The sequence below is a fragment of the Passer domesticus genome, chromosome 2 (genome assembly GCF_036417665.1).
Source record: "Passer domesticus isolate bPasDom1 chromosome 2, bPasDom1.hap1, whole genome shotgun sequence".
Classification (NCBI taxonomy): Eukaryota; Metazoa; Chordata; class Aves; order Passeriformes; family Passeridae; genus Passer; species Passer domesticus.
In genome coordinates this window covers 120,405,848-120,425,078 of record NC_087475.1, presented here as the reverse complement: position 1 = coordinate 120,425,078, position 19,231 = coordinate 120,405,848, and the positions used below count along the sequence as shown (strand labels likewise).

General features: G+C 35.6%; 1 long non-coding RNA gene across 1 annotated transcript in view; it reads left to right on the top strand.

The window, feature by feature from the left end:
• The first annotated feature begins 1,808 nt into the window (after positions 1 to 1,808).
• Positions 1,809 to 19,231, top strand: part of LOC135294975 (uncharacterized) — a 36,577-nt gene continuing 19,154 nt past the window's right edge. Inside the window, exon 1 of the long non-coding RNA XR_010357012.1 lies at positions 1,809 to 1,945. This is a non-coding gene — a long non-coding RNA (uncharacterized LOC135294975). The remainder of the gene's footprint in view (positions 1,946 to 19,231) is intronic.

Genomic DNA, 19,231 nt, shown 5'->3' with positions numbered 1-19,231 from the left:
TCCCACAGAATTTACCTACTTGTTTTAAAATTTTTTTTTAATACAGTGAAATCTTTCTATAGACTGCGCAGATGGCACGCTCAGGCAAATAAGGGGGAAAAGTTGGAACAAAACTCAGGGGCAGACTGTGATATATCTGATTCTTTTCATTAATGCTGTGGTAGTCTTAACCACAAACTAAAATGTCTATCAACAGGCTAAATGCAACAAACCTGCAGTCATTTCTCAGCCCAAACCTCAGTCAATCTCAGTTCAGAGCCACAACTTGGGCAGAAGTGCAAAGTTTAGGTTTTTGAAATATCTGTCAATCCAATGACAATTTGCAAAATTTCACTTTAAAGACAGCTCCATATGTAATCTGATTTTAGATACAGTGTTACATTCCCCTTTAGAAAAATGTTCCATTTTTTCAGATTTATTGTATCTGTTTGATTTTAGTGTAAATCTTTTATTAGTATAAAAATGAGTACAGTATACTGTAACCAATATTGTGCATTATGTGTATAGAGTGTCAGCAATGCGGTGTAAATAGGTTTTATTCAGTGTTACCATGTTTAAGGTGAAGGAAAAGTAGGATTTTAAAACATGATTATGTTAATATTTAACATTATTATGTAAATATATTAATAATTAAATATAATTATAAAATGTGAATTTTGAAAGATACATTTAATGCCATTGAATGCTAAAATGGATTTTTAAAAAAATCAAAATTCCAAAAATGGGAATTTTTAAAGAATGTTGATAGTAATACAGAATAGTACCAGAAATTCAAACTATTGTGTGTGAAGAAGAAAGGATTTACTTATATGCTTAAAGAGGCATTGAAACTGGGATAGGGATAAGAAAATAAAACTGACACTTGTCAAACTAAATGCTGACTTTATATTTGATTTAGATGAATTCCTTTGATACAGACCTGAGAAAACAATTGAGTTACTTTAAAGAAAATGGAAAATATACAGTAAACACTTAAATTTGTATCATTCTAAAAGAACAGCAGCGAGATAAAAACATTTTTATTATTAAAATAATCACCAGCAGTCAATCTAGTTTTTATAAGCTTTGTAAACACTCATGTAAGCTCTCTTTGTATGGACTAAATGGATTTTCTATATTTTCAATGAGAAAGTACCAATTATTTGAACTGTAATTAGCCACTTTCTGTCTCTGTTTCACAAGAAATTGCTTATTTTGAGCCTAATCCAACCCAGAATTTCTGTAGAATCTGTGCATTCATGGAAATAGTTGCATAAGGCTCAAGGTTCCTTTTAAAAAGAATTCTAAAATGATTCTTCTAGGCAGTAAAGATTTTTTGCATTAAGTGACTGGCAGTCAGTACTTCTGAGAAATATATCACCTATTAAGATCTTTGAATTAGAAATGGATTTTTAAATGTCTCTAGTCCACGCTGGTGGTTTGGGATGTGAGACAAATTTATATATATCTTTTGTGGGCATTTTGCTTCTTTGATTTAGGAGCACAGTCTGCATTAGAATCAATTTGTATTTTGAAGTAATTTAGGCTTTATTCTGGACTTAGAAAAAGGGATTTTAAAACCAAAATGGCATTGGTATTTGAGCTGAATATGAGAACTGTGCTCCCCTCAGGGGATATTCAAAAGATGTTAGGTGTCTCAGAATGGAGAGTTTTCTGAGATAAGCAAAAGAATTCACTGAGAACATGGTCATATTTAAATCAGGGATGTTGGCGCCACATTACCGCTTAGGCAGGAGCTCTTCCTTTTTCAAGTGGGTCTGTCTAAAAGGAAACAGCTGCTCCTTCATTAATTAATTAAATCTGACTTCAGAAGGAGGAGCTTAGAGAGAATATCCTGCCCATTTTCCCCACTTTTGCTGATACAGCAGTGGTGAGAGCAAGTCAAAGGTCTGAGTTCAGTGTCCTCTCGGCAAATGGACAACTTTTCAATTCTAGTAACCTGCAGGTAGGTTGGAAGCTGTTTATTTTCCATGTAATTCAGTGAGCCAGAGAGACATAAAAAATTGCAGACTGAGTTTGTAGGGTCATCCAGCTTGAAGATGGAAATCCTGTGTTTCAGCTGTGCTCAGAGCACTATTTGTTTGTTCTGCATTAAGCAATCACTGCGTAACATATTGAAACACTTGAAAGAGGACTTAGAGCACAGGCTGTGTGGCAGACAGGAAAAGAAGTTAAAGATGTGTTTCATTAATGCACATTAGTTGAACTTAGACATGAGAAATCCACTGAGCTCAGCTCAGTCAAGTGGTGACTGCTTCTGAGGACACTAAGAAGATTACTCTGTTGTTTCAAGTATTGTAAATAAGGTGTGTTATTGTTAAATTATTTAAAAATTAGTGTTATATCAACTTAGGAATTAGGTGTTTTGAAGATCTAAAGTCGGAGCAGAGATGCCCTGTTTTTCTGGGTTTGTTATTAATTATTTCTGGAAAAGCTTGTGTGAGCAGCATGGCTTGTGGTCTCTATAAGTAAAAACATTAGATGTTCTATCTTAATAGGAAACTTTATTTCCCATCTGAACATCTGATGCTGCATAATGACTCATAGAAACATTCATAATTTACAAGTGCCACGTCTATTTCTTCTCCAAAGATAGTCAACTCCCAAAAATTCTGCTTACTCTTGTCCTTGGATTTTAGAGTTGTGTTGTTGCTGTTGCTTTTTTGTATGTTTTGTTTTGTTAGTTTCCTTTGGTCTAAATATTTGGTAAAAATGATGGTTTACTGCAGTTTAGGATTTTCTGGTGATGGTTTTTAATTGGCTTCATTCAAAACTCATATGAACATTATCTCTCAAAAATATATGATGGTGTTAATATATATGTGCTATGGTAAGCAATGTCGTAGATGTGATTGAAGGAATTAAATAACGAAGCTGAGAGGGTGCTTGTGCCAGGATTAATGGGAGGCAAGAGTAAAATTATGTAAAAGGTTATTTTTCTTGACCACTATAGAGTTGCATCTTTATATTTGCTAGGAAAAAAAAAAAAAAAAAAAAAAAAAAACAAAAAAAAAAACAGGGAAGCACTGCTCCAAGTTACAATTCACTGTGCTTAGACTGGCATAGTCAAAATTTATAAGGAGAATATTTTACCAACACTGGGGCATGAGATGCTGGATGGGTATGAGTACTGGCTAGAAAGTATTTAATTTTAAAAAATTTTTGTTCTGCTTTGGAGAAAAAAAAGTATCATTAGGAGTGTATGGGAAGGCAGAACAGTGAAAAAAAAAAAAAAGCAGCAGCTAATCGTGAACATCTATTGATTCAGGAGTACCCACTTGCACCATTGCAGAAGATCTAGGTTCTGCATCTGCTCCAAACTAGATGGACAATGAATTCCAAAATCATTAGTGATTCCAGAATTCCTGCTTACAGGACTCCTTCTGAAAAATATGATTAAAAAATTAATTTTTCTATGTTAGGAAAACAATTTTTTCTTCAAATATTCCTCATCAGACCCATTGAGCTGACATTTTGGGAGCACTTAAGAAATAACACAAGCTGAGGAGTAGAGGATAGTACTTACCTTGTTTTCCTGAAGGCATTCAAGATGTGAGCTCTCAATATCTGAATTACTCTCATAACTCTGTACAGCAAGTCTCCAGCACCAGTAGCTTTCCCCCTCCAGCCATGGTTATATCAAATTTCCTTTTCCTCTGGGAATAATATATATTTAAACACTATTATATCTCTTTAGCCCAGCTCAAGAGGTAATTTGTGGAGTGTATTGATGTGAAATTTTGCAGAACTAGTATCTCTGTAAATCTTATCGCTCAAGGATGCTGTTGGGCATTTACCATGGGGTGTTCCACTCACCTCAAGCAAGAAAAGGATTTATCATCATGAGAAGTGTAAGAAAATTCTGTTGGGCTAACTGAAAGCTCATCTGGAATTGGAGTTTGCAAAATGATAATTGATGCCTTTCTGGAATGAGAAAAGATAGCAAAAACACCTAAAGAGGCAGATAGTTATCTTAAAAATTAACTTTTAATTTAAAAATTACAGAAATGTGTGGAGTTGAAGGCTAAATGAAACTCAAATTCTAAACCAAAAGCAAATATATGTTTACTTTGTAAGACTACATTATTAGCTTTGGATGCTTTGCTCGAGTACCTCCTGTACTTTTCATACGTTGTTAAACTGTAATGATGCATAGATAGACCTTGGAAAAGACCTTTGAAAAGGAATGGATTACAACCTGGATTTCTAAAAAAAAAAGTAAAGCTCAATTACTCTGGAGTACAATGTAATAGTAGCACTGAGACTGAGTTCAACATCCTTCTGGTAGCCTCCATCCATCTGTAATTTCAGAAGCAGCAGTCCATGTGCTTTGGCACTTATTCTAAGTGATGCTGTTTTAAAATAAACAAAATCTGAGAGCTAAAGGGAGCATTGAAGTGTATAGAAAGTTCCAAACAAGTCTGGATGGAAGGACTTAGCTGTGCACATTCAGTTGATCTGTAAGCTGTTCACTGAATCAAATGTATGACCTCCCGAAAGAACTGGGGCTGCAAGAGCAGAAAAAACCAGCAGTACTAACTCCTCACGGTTCTTATTATCTGATCCATTTCGAAAGAGTAGCCAAAGAACCACTATTCATACTGCAGAGCAAATACAGCAGGCAGTTTCCGGAATTTTTCTGCATTTCCCTGCCGTCAGTCACCCATGGCCAGCTGAAAATAAAGCATGTAGAATGCAAAAGGCTTTAATATGTACCCAAATATTGTGGTTTGTAAGATATAGAAAGCACTTTTTTTTTCCATCTTATTCATTGCAACTCTGTTGTAGGTGAATTAGAAAAATTTTACAAACTTGTTAATTGTCACTGGAGGATATGGGGAGCTAAAATACAAGAATCTTCTTGTGGCAAAGGGATGCCTGTTTGAGAGAACAGAGATGTAAACCACAGCCTTATGTAGGGTCAGCTACTGAGAAGTCTGTATGCTTTAGTCAAATTTAATGGGCTAGTCAGGTTTCCTAATGCCACCCTAATTCATGATAGCACAGTAGCAATGGGACTTTTGCTCAGCACAGTGCAAGAACTTGTCCATACACTCTTGTTCAAACCATTCCATGCAGCCACATTTACCAATGCATTGAGAAACAGTGATAAAAAGGTCTGACTATTTTCACAAAGACAGAATAGTTACAGCTGGCAAGGACTCAGCCCATAATCAGAGGTGCTAGAGCTGCTTGCTCGTGATTTGTTCTCTGTGAATGTTTGCACCTTCCTTGGGGCTTTGATGAAGTGTCTTGCTGATCATTTTGGGCACTAGTGCCAGAATAAAGAAAACAGAGCTCCTAAATTACTCTTGCCTGACATTACAACATATAGAGAAATTATGTGCATCAACAAGGGAAAACGGAACTTTGGAGAAAAGCTTCTGTGAGTTTGCACAAGGCTTCCCAAAATACCAATGCTTGAGGGACTCTGTTTAAAGACTCAGAGATATTACCAGGATTGCTTGAGGTAACCTTAACACTGTTGGAGCTCCCGCAGAGAAATATTGATCATCATGGTTCTGCCGTTGCTTTTGAGCCTTGGAGCACAACACCCCTTCCTTTTTAAGTTCTGGAGTTCATTATGCACAAAGTATCTGACATAAGAGCTGTGTGCATTGCAGTTAAAGTAGAGTTCCTTTACAGGTCCTGTGTTTTTAATAGGATTTTTTTCTTTAGGCTTTTAATACTTATATCTGCTCCTAACATAACCTATTGCCTTTGTGTGTTCTGGTGTTCTGTTCCTTAATTGTTGCACAATAGCAGAGAGTTAGGAAAATTTCTTGGGATCAATTGGGAAGTAATTTTATCTTCCCATTTTCTATGAAAGGTAATTTTTTGGTTTTTTTTGCAAAACCAAAATGTTTTATCCTTGAAAAAATAAAAAAAAATCCCCACACATATTCAAGTTATTTTGAACTCTAAGAATGTGTTATTAGGCATAAGTTGAACCAAAATGCCATTTGTGAAATACTTTTTTTTTTTCACGTTTTATAGTGTTCAAAATAAGAACTTTATAATTGTCTCTCTATTTTTTAAAATAACTGGGTGTGACTAAAATAATTGTTTAAGTGGTTTCCTTTGTGTTTGACTGCTGTTCTTGGGAGGCCTCAGTGTGGAGAGAATGAAAATGTTAAAAAAAGTTTCTGAGGAACCCTTGTTTCTTTCAGTTGCTTAGCTTCATAGTTTTTATCTGCAGATAAAATAATGTATCTTTTCAAAGCACCTGTCTCAAGTCATCCATAGTGAGGGAAGAAAAATTTAGGATCTTCCTACCTGCCAATAGATAGATTCAATAACAAAAACTCAAATAATCCATCAATAATTCAAAGGAATTGCTGCTTTCACACACTTAATGCTGCCTTCTGTGCTATGGGTGAAAATCTGCCTTAGGCAGGTGATCAGTACTAGGCCTGTGTTCTGTCTAAATCCCACACCAAATCCTTCACATTTATATATATATATATATATATATATATATATATTCATTATCAACTCCTTTTCCATCCCACAGCAGATAATGTAGCACAAGTGGGGATAACTGAGTCATTTTCTCATTATAAACTACTTTACAATTCAATGCAAAAAGGAAAAAAAAACCCACTCTACATTAATATGTATAAGAATTTTTAAAGTTGAGAAATGTTTCACATAGAAGCCAAGTCAATCCTCTTCACATATGTACTATTTTATTACAGAATTATATTTACAGTTTAGTTTTATGCTTCTATATACTTCTGCATGTTTATGCCATTATAGCAATATTATGGTGGTAAATACCTTCAAATTTGATAAGCTAGGGTATGAAACTATTGTTGGGTTGAATTGCTATTGATATTTATGAAGTAGAGACAGCAAAACCAGGATTCAATCAATAATTCATAATTAATTGTATATTCAAATTAAATATGCTTAAGATTCAGTGTGAGATTCAAATACATTTTGTGCATAAGTATATTTATTTCATGCCTGGATCACTGCATACTCAAATAAGCTATGTTCAGCTACACGCATATGGGATGTGGGACTCAAATCAGTACTTTTTGGAAATCTTTTATATACTCAGTTTGCTGCATTATTATCCAAATACCCATCACCAGGTAAATTTAATGGGGTTAGGGTAGGGGGATGTTGTTTTCTTTCTTTTAGGTTTTTGTGGGGATTTTTTTGTTTGTTTTTTTGGTTTTGGGGTTTTTTTTAACATTTTGGTAGAAGCAATACTAAAAAAATGTGCTGGTACAAAGAAAGAAATATGGTTCAGTAAATGCAGAGCAAAACTCTTACTCTGTTTAATCTGATGTTAAAACTCCAGGTGATTGAAAGGAACTCACTGGTACCCCAGTCCAAGCAGGGCCCATTTTTGTTGCCTGCTGCCCTTTGCAAGGAATAGAAGTATAGATATTTTTTCTGATTAGTAAGGTATTCTCTACCTTGATCAATAGAAATGGATGATAAAGGGAGCAGTCTAGGTGTGGCTACTTCCTTAACTTCAGATTACTAAACTCTGAGAGGGACAGTCCTTAAAATGTGAGGGAATGTTTCATTCACATTCCAGACAGAAACCGCCTGAAATGGAACTAGAATTTTCATCAATTATTTTGCCCTCACTCAGATGGAATTGTTTGAGTAGCCACATGTTGCCGTTCTTCGAACTGTCTCACACAAATTGCAGTTTAAGTTTGATGTCACTACAGGACACGAAACAACATGACACGAACATGCTGCTGTTCTCGAGGTAGAAAAAGGAAGTTTATTTTCTGATTCCAACATTTATGGATTTCTAAAGGTGACAGTGGGTTGGAGGGTGAAAGTTCCACCGCTCCGATGACACTGGACAAACCAACAGTCTATTAAATTTCTCCTCCTCCATAAAATAATGCTAAACAATAAGTTGTTTACAGAAAGTGTGTGAGAAAGTTTGCTACAAGAATGCAAACATCAGAAAGCTTACAAAATCCTTAAAAAAATCAAAGCAACAGTTTCTTATCTGCTCATTTCCATTCTTTGTGTACCTCCAATGCTGGGTATCTCTGAATGTGTCATAAGTGTGTAACTTCTCGTGTGCTGTGTCAGTAGCAAGGTTCAAGTAAGTCCTGTAAAGGACAAGCTGTGAAGCCCAAACTGCACAGTAGGGTCAGGAGATGTACCTAGATACAGCTGATCCTCTACTAGCACAAGCAGACACATTATGGGTTTATTTATTTAATAAATTGACAAGTCCTATTGCAGAAGCTACTCAGATTTATCCTTTGCTTGACAAGCAGTCCCCAAACCTCTCTGCTGGAACAGTCAGGAATTGTCAGCCCCCAGGTTCTAGAGGAACACATTGCTTTGGGTAAATTTCCAAAAGGAAGCTGGGCATCTTGCATAAGCCCTGCCTTGCTGCCAGCTGGCATCCCAAAGGGCTGACAGGAAGCAGAAGGCCTCGGGAATTCCAGCTTTGAGGCATGCTGTCCTCATTTTATTGGGATCAAAGTGTGCATAGCTTGCAAGGAAATCAACACTAGAATTGTCTTAATGGCAGTGGGGTACAGAAGACATGTTTCTGTGGGGAACTGTAAAATCCATTACTTTTTAAATTGAAATTAACTAGAATTTTATAATATTTATCTGCTGTCTGAAATAGGATTATTGTTCTTATCCTGCAAGTATGTTAAAATAGAAACCTACACATTCCCTTCGGAGAGAACAATCTTTCCAACTGACTGTGAGATGTAACTATTCCAGATTTTGCTTAAGATCACCTTGGACATAACAAAACCTGTTCACTTCTTTTTCTTTCTTTGTGGCTCAGAGAGACACTAAAATGTCACTAGGTTCTTGAGTCATCCCACACAGCATTCAGATCTCTGACCTTCTGTGTCTGCTGTTGTCCACTGCTTTTCTTTTTACCTTGTGTACTTGCTATTTTTACTTCCAGCACACAGTAATGATGTTCTCAACCATTTGGATGTTGATGATTGACAGCTTATGCTTTTTCTGTTGGAAAGAAATATGGCAGTTCATGGAAACACTTTAGGATCATTGTCAACACAATGTATTTCAAAAGTACAATAATAATAAATTCCTGGCAGAATTGTAAGGTACATTTGATGTGAGTCACTGAAGAGAATTTTATCTATGCAGCTATTTTGTATATGAGACAGTAATTTAAATTAGGGCCTAGTTGGCCATTCCCTTCTTTGTGTTTATGTCTTCATACAGAAAACTAATCTTTTAACCAAAGTCTCCTGTTATTTGATTTACTATACTTTGTTAAGGCTTATTAGTTGGTTTTGGGTTTTATTGTGTTATTGTTGATTTCTTTGTTGGGAGGGCTGGCAATAGTAAATTGTAGGTTTTTGAGGTAGCAGTAAAGTTGAAATGAAATAAAATAGCCTATGTTGTGTGCTTTTATCCTGTGTCTCCACTAGCATTATGTGTTTTATTAGCTGATGTGGGGCATTCTGATTCTCTATTGCATTTTAAGATTTTTGCTGTTTTCAAGTAGTCATGCAATACAACAGGTACAGTTTACCATCTGTTTTGCAAGACCTCTAAAAAATAAGCTCACTGTATTTAATTATAGTTGTTGTTTTGGTTTTTTTTTTTTTTTCCCTAAAAATCTAGAGCTATTGTGGTTTAGCATACACAGAAAGTTGTGGCATTTCTTTCAGAGATCTTATTTGGTCCACGATAGAGTAAATCTAGGATAATCATGAAGTATTATTTTCTGTGGTGTAGTTATACTTTCAGAGTCTGCTTTGGTTTTTCTTGCTGTGCCTTTTTTTTGTAAGAGTAACAAGAGAATTATTACTGGAAAAGTCATATGTATATTTATTTACATGCACATATATGCCCACACCATATATGTACCTTTAAAGCAGAGGTTTTTGTTAATTTTGCCTTGCTTCAGACCTCTCTCTATATAAAGTCACATTACCAAGAAGAAAATCAAATCTCTACAGATAATCTCTATGAGATACTTTGCTTTGGATGCATGTAAAGACAATTTGTTGACACAAAGACAGTTTAAAATAATAATAACTTGTTTCCCATTTCATCTTCGACATGACCAGTTAATATTGAGCCAGTACACATTTTTCTCTGTGTCTATACCATTTTTAATTAGTTTAAAAATTAACTTAACCTTTTCAGGTCATGCCTGCTATTAATACCATTCTACTGATAAGTTCCTGGCTGCACTTGGGTTTTCTGTGCCAGTTTTTCTTTCCTGCATGTTAATGGTAGTGGAAGTATTGGACTGGCAGTATACACAGTGGCAGTGGTTTATCCAGCTAGAAATAGCTTAAAGTCTCCAGGTTTATGCTTACCCTTGGATGAAGCAGTGATACTTAGGTTTCCAACAAAGAGAGCTGAAATTAAGAAATCATATGGATTTGAAAATTTATGGCTAAAATTCTATATTAGGTGTTTACATTAGTGTTTACTCATTTCTCATTTAGGCAATTTCACAACCAAAAATGTTATTTTAAAAAAATACTTACTGACTCATGATCTCTAGATCAAAAGCAGATTTTTATGTGATGATAAAAAAACAAACCAAATCCTAACCACTTAGAACTTACATAAAATTCTTGTAGGCATGACTTGTTGAATTAAAACTAGGCTTAGATTTTAAATACAAATTTTCTGTAAAGTATTGGGGACTGTCTTTTATACAAGGCAGATAATGTCAGATACAGCAGAAGGCAATAAGTTGCTTAGGAAAGAATTATCCCTTACTGATAGTTGGAGCAATAGCTGCCTTCAGTCATAAATCATGTGATGCAAGATGTCCTGACCCCTGTAGAATTGAAGCCAATTAGAAATAACCTCTTTATAGCTTTTATTTGCAAATAGAAGGTGGGGCAGGGAGAAAGAATTGAATAATAGCTTTACATCAGAGTGCTTTAAAAACCTGCACAGGCAAAGGTGAAATGTTGATGGAGCAACATGGCCTTATTACCTTGGACTGCCTGTCTTCCAATTAAGAGTTACAAAATTCCAAGTTGTGCCCCTTTTGCAAACAAAATGGCTCAAAAGGGAAAAAAATAAAAAAAGAGGTGTTGTAATTATAAAGATTTTCCTCAGATGACAGTTGTCTGCTAAATATTGACTGGAGCTCTTCTCAGCTGTCTATTGTACAACTTAATAGACACCACATTCCTGGAAACACAGTGGAATTTTGATTGTGGCATAGAGCTATTGACATGATCTTTACTCTTTGAGAATAGCAGAAAATATCTAGGAAGAAAAATAGAGATGCTTATGTTAACTCTATCATTTTGACAAAATTGTTGTACCTGGCCTTTGTGGTCCTGGGAAGTTCTCGAGGATATGTAAAAGTTCAAATAAGAAGGCCAACATCATCTATCAACTCTGCCATGGGCAGACAGAATAGGCTGTGTCTACCTTTCCCTTCCAGCACTTCAAATGCTGCAAAGCAGGGTCAAGCCATATTCATTGCTGTGACCCTCTAGTGAGGTTACATGAGGCAACTCATAGTCAGAGAGAGCAAAAGGTATCCTACAAAGGCAGAGAATCTCATCTAATTCATCCACACACATCAAGGATAGTGTCAGGAACCCTATCAGAGCATTATGTTTGTAAATGTCTGTGCAGTTTTGACTCATTCAGAGAAAGACATGAAGATAATGAAGGATACATCATTATTCAGTAGCCTCAGTAAACTTATTCTTTGAAATGCTAATTATTAAGACCAAGTTTATGTGCTAACCAGCATAAAATAAATAGTGGAATTATGTTGAAATAAACATAAAGGTGATCACAAATACACAGTGACAAAATTCACCTTTGAGTTCTCACAAAAATCAGGCAAGGAAAGAAAATATTTCTGCATGTATAAAAGGGCTGCACTACACACTGCAGTCTGTAGAACTGTGTGGAGACTTGGTTTTGGTCTGAATTTGGTGCCAACATTGCAGAGTGATGATTAATACTGCATTGCTCTGCTTCCTATGCTCTGCACAAGTTCTGGGGCACAGAACTGTTACTGGTGATACCTTTGTCAGAGATATTAAGGGGAAGCTTTGTGTCGTCTCACTGAAATAGTTCTGTTTAATGTCCAGCTTCTGCTTCAGAGTGAGGAAAATGCAAAGAGCTGGTGACTCCTCTGTTAGGGCTACGTTGTGGTAGCTTCCAAGAATAGGTGGCATGACAGCCTAAGTACTCTGAGGGATACAACCCAACCTGTTTCACAGAATCAGGTTTCAAAAATGTGTGCATGAGTTGGATTTTATTTGATTGAGAGCAGCATCTGTGTCGGTGAGGAAGAGAGGGAGTACTTAATGCTTTTTTTTCCTGCTTTTGATCAAGCAAAACCAACCCAACAGCTAAAGCAGAGCAGACTGCAGGAGTGCAGGCCTGAAAAATCTCAAAGAAAATGAGGGAAAGACATTTAGAGCTTTGAGTCTATAAAATATTTCTTACACTTTGTCATATACATCAACAGAAGTAGGCCTTTAAACAGATATATATATTTTTGTACATGAGCAACACTGAATTAAAGAAAACCCTAATTCTATCCACTGTTTTCTTCTGAGGATGCAAGTTGTGTTATTTCACTGTTCCACTCAAGAAGGATATATGATAACTTGTATCTATTATGAATTAGCAAAATACAAAACATGCATTTGCTCTAACCTGATAGGCAAGGAAGTTTATAGATAACACTAATAAAGAATTAATTTTTTTGTTCTTCTGTGTGGATGAAAAGTGAAGGTAATGCTAGCTATAGGGATGTTGCCTATAGGCTGTAAAGGGAGAAAGGGATTTATTTAAGTACTATCAGAAGACCTCAGGGGCTTATAGTGGAGATAGAGAGCATAATCATATCTTTTAAGTGTGCCAAGTGTTGCCACTCAAAGGTGAAGTTGAAGCCTGTTGTCCTCGTGGTATTCTGCAAAAAAACCTACTATATCTGCAGCATTAAATAACATAAGGATTATTGTCCTTTTAGACAGTTTCTCTTCTCAGCTGTCTAGCAGAGGTCTCCTTGCCCTGTTAAACTAAAGGGGATCACATATGCAGTTGTTTTATTTTCAGTTGTATTATTTTTTTCCTAAGAGTTTTTCTTCTTTTTGCTTATCACTATTTGACACATATGGAAACTATTACTACAATATGTATAAATAATTTCTTTAAAGCCCACAGATGGACAAGAGCTATTTCAAATCTGTCTTACTGGAAAAAAAGGTAGGGCCAAAAAGAATAAAAATATGCCTACAAAGAAAAATAAGACTATAAAAATAAAGTGTAGATATGACAGGTCATTTAACAAGGAAAGAATAAAAGTAGTGTTGGAAGAAATGTAAAGCTACCACCAGGGCTGTATACAAGTTAGTTTATGAAGTAATCTTGAGTACTATAATCAGATCCCATTGTGATCATATGTGGGTGTTCCCCAAAAAATGTTAGCAAGATGTATCTAATGATATTTATATTTTTGTAAATACATAAGTATGATGTATAAGAAAGGGGAAAGGATAGAATTAAGCCAGCTTGGGAAGTTTTCTGGCAATAGAAACCAGCTATATCAGACCAAAAATACCCCAAACCTCCTTACCACTCCTTAGTCTCTAAGTCTGTACAGTGATTAAATCTTTATCTGTAAGACAGAAGAATTAAAGATAAATAATTAAAATTGACAGGAGTCTCACATACACCGGCATTTGAATGTGGACAAACCTATTGTGTTTTCTAATTCAAGTCTATGTATTGATAAGTAGTGAAAAAAATAGACATGCTGGCAAGGATGAGAGTGAGTTCTGGGAAACGAGCATAAAACCCCAGAATTTATCCCAGAATCTGTTAAAATGATGGATTTTCCACTATGTACAGGGAAAATTAATGTGCTTGGAGCTGACTCAGAAATTAAGGATGACAGGCTGCTGTTGACCAGCCAAAGTTTGAATAGTGAACTGCCTGTGTAATTATCAATATTAAATCTCCATTTCATGGCAGTGGAAAACCTCATCCTATAGATGACATTCACATGTAGTGAAGGCTTCAAATGACAAATAACAGTTGAAAGCGCACTGAGATGGGATTACTGGTGGTTTGCAGCAGGAGGACAAGCCCTGTGTTGAAGTTGTGTGTATTTGTTGTCATTGGAGGATTTGCCAGGTTGGAGATAAAGATATGTAGCTATCTTTCACAAACACAACTTCTTGATGGTACAGCATATAATTAGAAAAGTGGTTTAGCCCAAAACTGATATAAGGTAGATTCACCTCAAATATGACACAAATCTCATTGCCATCAGAAATGGTTGAACTTTGCAAAAATATGTCTTATTCTACTCAGGTTCTCTCTAATGCAACAGCAATTTGAATAAAACATATGGATAAAAATGTGAATTTCCCTTAACTTTCAGTGTAAAGCCATTAATTATTTATCGTCTTTTACAATATTACATTTCCTTTTTTAGTTTAATATGACAACTTTTGCTAATTGCTTAGGGCACTTACTATCACAAGCAGCTTTTACATTTGTTTGCTATTTAAATCTCTGTTTAAAGCACATGTTATGTTTATTATCATCATCTTCATCAGTCAATATATTTGACTAAAATACAGAAAAATCCTCTTGAAATTGCTATGTGTGCAACTTAAGTCCAAGTACCTAGTGACTGCAAAGGAAATTATTTTGCAAACTATGGCTTTCTCAAAAATTTAAGTGATTGAAAATTTGTGATCTTCAAAAGATTTTAGATGAAATAAAATTTGATGTTCTAGTTACATTTTGGTGAACCATTCTATCGTTGATAGTAGTGAATTAGTAGAGTATTAACAGAAAATTACAGCATTTATTTTGTTAGTCTATGAGAAATGCATCTAGACTGGTGAAAACTTAGGTATTGGGCAAGATTTTAGTTTAATTTTTCATTTCTTTGATCCAATTGAAGGCACTAAAGCAGATAAGGAATTTGACAGGAGAGAATGCTATACCTTTAGGACTTTTTTTAACCTTGGAAAAAGCTATGAAGAAATAACAGCCTGATTATAAAACCAAATGTAGTCTAAAGTAAACATCTAAATACGGGATTAGAAATTGAGCTGACAGCATGTCCCTTGTGGACAGGAGAACCAGTGTGATCCTGGAGGGCATCAGGGTGGCCAGAAGGTCAAGGGAAGTGATCCTGCCCCTTTGCTTGTCCCTGGTGAGGCCACATCTGGAGTGCTGTATCCAGTTTGCAGATAAAGAACTACCGGAGAGAATCCGGCAGAGGCCAAAAAAAAGGTTAAGGAACAGGAACATGTCTTATGAGGAGGGACTGTGGGATCTGGGCCTGATTAGTCTGGAGAAGAGGCCTGAGAGGGGATCTCATCAATGTACAAAAATATCTCAAAGGTGGGGGCCAAGCGGTAGGTGCCAGAATCTTCAGTGGTTTCCAGGATGAGGACAATGACCCTGAAATAAAATGCAAAAGGTCCCAAATCAACAAGAGGAAGAACTTTGCATCGAGGGTGGTAGAGCATTGGAATAGCTGCCCAGGGAAGCTATGGATTCTCCCTCTCTGGAGACTTTCAAACCCACCTGGACATGTTCCTGTGTAACCTGCTCTGGGTGACCCTGCTTTGGCAGAGGAGCTGGACTGGATGATCTCCAGAAGTCCCTTCCATCTCAAACTGTTCTGCAATTCTGTGAAATTGTATTTGAAGAAGTTCTTCTCAACATAAACTTGGTTAGTGAAGACATGATCTTGTGTTCAATGCCATGAAAAAACAAATGAGGCAGAAGGGAGAAATTGCACAGGGCAAAGGTGGGATTTTGTCAGCCATTAGGTTTTAGTTGTACCAACCCAAAACTGCTGTCATTATTGTGTTTGCTAATCATTATGTGCTTTTTTTTATAGCAATTGCCACAAAAGACCACAGAATTTTTGCTATCATACAGGCTACATTCAAACAGAACTAGAAAAGATTTCTCACTGGATTGGAACATAAATATCTGAGATCTAGTCAATTTGGAGCAATATCAATGCCTAAAAAATTGACACCCCCACCCTCCCATCCTTCTCTTCCCCCTTTAAAAAACACCCTTTTTCACAGAAACCTGTTTTTCATCAACATTCTGGAGAAAAGTTCCCAGATGAATCTGTTGACCAGTATGTTTCACACAACGGCATCTGTCTGTCTGGAAGTAATAGTCTGATACATATTCCATAATGAGGATAATGTCATCCCTGGGAACATACAAAAAGAAATATCAGAAAGTGTTTTGTACTTGACTGCATTTTCTTTCTTGTCCAATTCACATCTTGGCTTCCCTGATTATTTTAATTTTTTTTTTTTTTTCTGAAGGGTAAACGCAGGTTATGCTTCAATAATGAACAAATGCAGTAAAATGCAGTTTGTGGGAATGCTGCTCAAACTGACAAGACTATTTTACCTACTAGCTTTATGGGAAGCTTTTCATGGTTCCTTTTTTGAATATATGCTATTTGCTCTCAGCTGGAAACACTGTCAACTTCACATCTCCCGAGGTCTTTAAATCCTGGGAAATGAAGCTGAAACAGAATATTGTTAGTTGCCATACTATGATGTGGAAGGTTGGTAAATGCAAGGCAAATTATATGATATTGGTATACAAGTCACTTTTCTCATATACAGTAAATTGCAGCACAAGGGTGCATAAAAGCAATTAAGTGATTTGTGAACCAGGCTCTAGATATATTCAAAAATTACTAAGGTGAATTACTTCTTGGATTGTAAGATAATTATAGCACCAGTCTTCTACTCATCAACAATGTAGTCCTCATACAGGCACAATTCCAGTGGAGTGCTGTATTTTTGTATGTGGCCCACACTCTAATTAGCACATTCTAATTTCAAGCTTAAAAGAAAACCACAAGAAACATATGGCTTATAGCATTTTGTTATTAACAACTAAGCTGTGTGTCTCACTGTGAGACAAAAAGCCAATCTTTCTTTTCTTTGATTCAGCCTTGCTCCCTGCTTTTTTATTTCTATCAGATAATTAAATAACCCAAACAAGATGAAATTAGTTACTTAATTTCTTTAGGAATTAGAGGTAATTTAGATTTAAGGAACTATTTTTTGGAGTGTTTGAATGTTTTGTTTATAACAGCTTAGTTCAGCCTGTTTGTTCACTCATTTCTTTTCATCGGCGAGATTTAAAACCAATCAACGATGCCCTGAATTCTGGCTATATTTAATGAGAGAAAATGCTTATTTTATTTTGCAGTTAAATGTTCCATACTTTCCAAATCTCTCTCCATTCCATCCTATTTTTAAGCAGCACGTTAATAGCATTAGACTGCTAAGCTGAGGATGTTGCTAATAGCAGAATCATAGAGCATGCTAATTACTTGCAGAGAGGTCACAAAGGTTGGTGAGAGACAGATTCTGATAAGGTGGGGCAATTGCAATATTCATGACCTCCTTTTTTTTGTTCCTCTCTAACTTTTTTCCCTCTGAAATGCTCACAAGTCTGTGCCCGTATCGCGGATGAAGGGTAAGACGTCTTCATTTGAACAGATCTTTCTTGGAGGATTTTTGTGGTGCAAAGCAGATGGCAGTGCTCCTACTGTCTCTTCAGAAGTGAATACATTAAGGGTAGTGCCCCACTGGCTCTTTGATGAGACAGGTCTGAAATCATCAAAGTCTGGCCCTCTTCTCTCCATCAAAAAGTACAAGCAGGGCCTATAGAGACCACTGTCTATGGAAGATGATAGCAGTAATTAGCCTTTATGATAGATAAATCTTCATCGTCTGATGATCAAAGACAGCTAAAATTACCAAATTACATGTGGCAGTTTTGTAATATGAATAAAATGAGGCAACTTTATAATCTCTATGATCTTGTTACATGGAGTGCTCACTCTGTTTTAAGTGCATTTTATATTAGATAGGTTAGTTGTTTCAAACAGGGGAGCTGATTTTTTGTTAGAAATATTTATTTATTTAACAATTTATTTGTGATGCAATAAAATAATTTGATGAAAGGTGGGAAAGAGAGAATCAGCATAAAGTGAATTGCGAAATTTTATTTTTGCTTGTTTCCCCTTTTCTCTTTTCTTTCTTTTTTTTTTTTTTTTTTTTTTTTAATGTGCCATTTCCCCCGTCTTTTCCACTCTTGCATCCCCATTACAGGCTTATTAGGAGTAGCATTTTCTAGATTTCAAGCAGAAGATGGGACCCACAGGTGTCCCTCAAGATCAGTCTTATCTGAAAAACAGAAGCAGGTGACCCAGCATGACTGGCTTGAGAGAGAGCTCTAATTTTTGTAAAAGAAAACCAAGATTACATTCATGTGCTAATAGTAAAATTTCTTCAGTGAAGTAAAGCACTGAGAGTCTGAGGGTCTGTGTTGCAGTGTAAGAATCTTGTGGGGGTTTTATGTCCCTAACAAGCAAAGATCCTTATTACTGTTATCTGTATAGATAATTTTTTTTTTTTCAAACTAAAATCCACACCTTATAAGTAGAGAGAAATGTTTTGATGTCATCACTGGTGAGATCACAGTTTGGGCTTTAAGCACCTAAATGTCACTTAAATTTTGTGGTAGGCTTTTATTTCCTGTTTGGAATCCAAATTTATGTTTAAGTGTCTTTAGGAACTTTCTAAATAAAGCAACAAAGTAATAATTTCAAAAAAGTAGTAGCACTCTTTGAGAGCTATCATCCAGTCCTGATAATGACCTGAAAAGTTCAGGGTCAAATACACCACTTTACTTGCTGCTTTCAGATGATAATAGCTATGCATTATTATTATGTAAAAAAATATGAATGTACAGTATGTTCTGAAAGGGAATAACTTGTTGCCAAGGTTACACAGTAGAACACATCCCCAGTATATAGGTAATTTAAAAAAAAGAGAATGCGAAAATAGTTGGAGAAGAGAAGTAGAAGAATGGTAGAGTGCTAGAAGGTATTTAACAATATATTTCAATTTTATTGTCCAACAAGAGAATTTGCTTCAGTCAATAATAGACTAATTTGAATCTCAAAATTGCTATTATTATTTCATGATCATAGTTTAGTTTGTTTCATATCATACTCAGTTTTAGCTACTAGAATCCAAGGTTTTATTACTTACCTGTGTAATATTTGTTTGTGACTAAATAATTTGAAGAAAAGGGATATTTTTGCAGCATAAGTCAACATTAAAATAAGATAGCTTTGTATGAGTGTACAACAAATATTTTTGCAGTAAAATTTGAGTACTGGCCTAATCTTTTTATAGTCTTGTTTTGAGCCAAAAGT